The sequence below is a fragment of the Schistocerca serialis genome, chromosome 9 (genome assembly GCF_023864345.2).
Source record: "Schistocerca serialis cubense isolate TAMUIC-IGC-003099 chromosome 9, iqSchSeri2.2, whole genome shotgun sequence".
Taxonomy (NCBI): domain Eukaryota; kingdom Metazoa; phylum Arthropoda; class Insecta; order Orthoptera; family Acrididae; genus Schistocerca; species Schistocerca serialis.
Genome location: NC_064646.1, coordinates 437,612,339 through 437,615,590, shown reverse-complemented (window position 1 = coordinate 437,615,590; position 3,252 = coordinate 437,612,339). Strand labels below are relative to the sequence as shown.

The 3,252-nt window shown below is 46.2% G+C and overlaps 1 non-coding gene across 1 annotated transcript; it reads left to right on the top strand.

The window, feature by feature from the left end:
• The first annotated feature begins 2,458 nt into the window (after positions 1–2,458).
• Positions 2,459–2,566, top strand: LOC126420173 (U6 spliceosomal RNA). Its single transcript, XR_007576037.1, has one exon. It is a non-coding gene; the product is annotated as a U6 spliceosomal RNA (small nuclear RNA).
• Positions 2,567–3,252: the final 686 nt, after the last annotated feature.

The window sequence follows — 3,252 nt, the reverse complement described above, 5'->3', positions numbered from 1 at the left end:
GAACCCGCTGGAGGGGACAGCAGTTTCACGGCCTAACTTTTTAATAGAGCCTCTCTCATAGATGAACGCAGTTTTGTAAACATGCGGAGCGAAAGCGAGGTAAATCGTTCCGACATGCTTGGCTCTGTAACATTACGTGTTCTCCTCTTCTGTTCATTATAAAGCTGCGCAGCTGTAGCAACGTGCGACTAATGGCATATTGATGTTGGCCCAAGGTGAACGTGCAAGGAGATGCAAAAGTAATAGGAAAAACGGAAATCCATCATTTAAAAGTTCTGCCACGAGTAAGTCGTGTGTTTTACAGCAATGCGCATGGAAATAGCTTTTTTGAAGTAATGAAAAAAATGCCGTTCACATCAGAAGATTTTTGATTTGAATGAGGTTTTCTTACCGCAGAGGACGCAGCGTGTTATCTTGTATGAGGTATTACCGACAGATTCAGAATTAACGTGAGCTAGGAAAAGGTGCCGTGAGCCCGTACTGTTCTCGCTGTATATCAATGACCTTGCGGACTATTCTGATACCAGGAACCTGAGGCTCCTTACAGATGATGCAATTATCTACAGCGAAGTACTATCCGTAATAGGGGCACAAAATATCAATTCAGATCTTGCAAAGATTGGCAGCTTGCATAACATGCTCAGAGAAGCAGAACTTCCATTTCGCAAAACGTGAAAACATATCAATGGGTCAGAGCTGGAATCAGTCAATGCTTACCAATACCTCTGTGTAACTGCTTGCGGGATTCGAAATGGAATGTTCACATAAGGTGAATCGTAGGTAAAGCAGATGGTACACTTAAGTTTTTTTGTGCAGTTACAATACTTTACCATACATCCTGTCACGCCCATCTCAGTGCCACGGTTGCACAACACAGAAATCAACAGATTCGAAAGATGCAGTCACCTATATCCTTTTGGTCTGCAAACCATTCGCTGTTGCACAACTGTGCGCGTCCTAATATGAGTCAAGGTGTTCCCAAGGGTATCTGCGGACTCGATTAACTGAACTGCATTATCACAATTCCAAGAAACAGGGCGTTTCGGTTCGTTTGAACAGTTGCCAGACAGCTACTTTTAAGTGCCAGGAAACAGTTATTACTGCGCCTGCGCACCTACAATGACGTATGATCCCTGTAATAGGACCGGGATATCGGACAGGAGATACAAGGTAACATACGGCGTCCTCTCCGACGAGGAAACCTCATTGAGATAAAAAATTCTTCTAATAGTAAAGGAATAAGGAAGAAATTTCTTCATTACTATAAAATTGACATTTCCCTCTGTGCACTGTTCTGAAACATGGGTCACGCTCCGGGAAGAACTTTTTAAACGACAGATTTCCGCTTTTTCTATTACTTTTGCATCTCCTTGTACGTTTTTCCTGTACCAACACAGTATTTCAGTTCACTAGTAGGATATGGTAAAACGGATCTACAAAGCGGACAACACACTTACGATACATCATCGAATAGGACTATCTGGAAATATTGGACGAACACTAAAAATAGCAAAACGAACAGTCCCCCCGGTACGGCATATCATGCCAAGGGGCCCGGGTTCGATTCCCGGCTGGGACGGTGATTTTCTCCGCTCAGGGTCTGGGTGTTGTGTTGTTGTCATCATCATCCTCAACTCATCCCCATCGACACGCAAGTCGCCGAAGTGGCGTCAACTCAAAAGACTTGCACCAGGCAAACGGTGTACCCGACTGGAGGGCCTATCCACACGACATTACATTACAGCACAGCGAACGGTTTCATGTTTGTCTGACCCACGATAGCGCGTCAGAGAAATGCAGAAAAGCTAATACTGGCAGATTCTTGAAAACAGTCAAAAATGGCTCTGAGCACTACGGGACTTAACATCTGAGGTCATCAGTCCCCTAGAACTTAGAACTACTTAAACGTAACTAACCTAAGGACATCGCACACATCCATGCCCGAGGCAGGACTCGAACCTGCGCCCGTAGCGGTTGCGCGGTTCCAGACTGAAGCACCTAGAACCGCTCGGCCACACCGGCCGGCTGAAAACAGTCGCAAACTATTCCGCGAAACACTACTTACAAAGATTCGAGAATCAGTGCTAAGTGAGGAATGTAGGAATGTACGTACTGCTCCCGCGAGGTCTGAGGAAAAATTAAATAGTCACTCTTTCTGCGCTCTCTACGGGAGTGCAATGTAAACGGATCATAACATGTGATACCACGGAAAGCGTTATAGATAGGACTGGCGTCTCTTCTATTGGATGTGCGTGACGGCTGTTTGATAAAAACGTTCCAGTGCGGATGCATAACCAACGTCCGAACTCTTAGGGAAGTCAGAAATCTGCGAGTACGAGAGTATTGGGCGGGGGTCGTTGTGGTGCGGCTGGCAATAAGTTGGGAATTTGGATTTGCGGGAGAGCGTGTTGGGATGACCGAGGCGGTAACGACCTTGCAACAAAAAAAAAAAAAAAAAGTACTCGCCTCGGCGGTACAAATACTAAAATTTGGAACCATACAGAGAAAATTAGCGTGGCCACTGCGCGCGGTTGACACGTAAAATAGTGAAGCGATTCAAATTTTTTAAACGCGAGTGCTGGAAACTGATCCGCCAAATACTGGCTTTGCTCCTAAACCCCACCCCCACACCCCCCTCCTCCCGCCCTTTGCTTCAATTGTGCCCTTGGACCTCTTTCATCCCGACGCTGTCTATTTCCCTTTATGGCCCGGATGAATGTGGTCAATTGGGTACAAGGAACTGCGATACGCTACACGTACCGCGATGCCGAAAAGGAAGTCCTCGGTTTGTGGCAATACATGATGGACGAGTTGATGATCTTAACAAACAAAACGCAATACCGGAACCTTTTTCGTAACTGTGGGATCGTCCTTCACGGACCCACCGCCCATCTGGTGTGTGGCGGGTGTGAGAAGACTTGCAGGAGTGATGTTTCCACGATTCCCATTCGCTAACAGAAACAATCTCTGGCAGTGTGCAGCGGCGCCGGACATTCCGCGGTCTGGTCTTAAAATGACGACAGCCTCTAACTCGCTGCCCGCTTCGATAAGGTGATCCCAGCGGACAAGATGGCCCTTATTTGTTCACATTATCGTCATATCTTTTGAGGTATGGCTCCCTTGTACTTGTTGATTATTTTCTCGCCTTGCCTCCTCCAGCCTGCCGCCAACTGTGCTCCTCAATTATATAAAAAAAGAATAAAAATTAAATAAACAATTAAACTTGGTGGGCGGTCTGAGTTCGATTCCCGG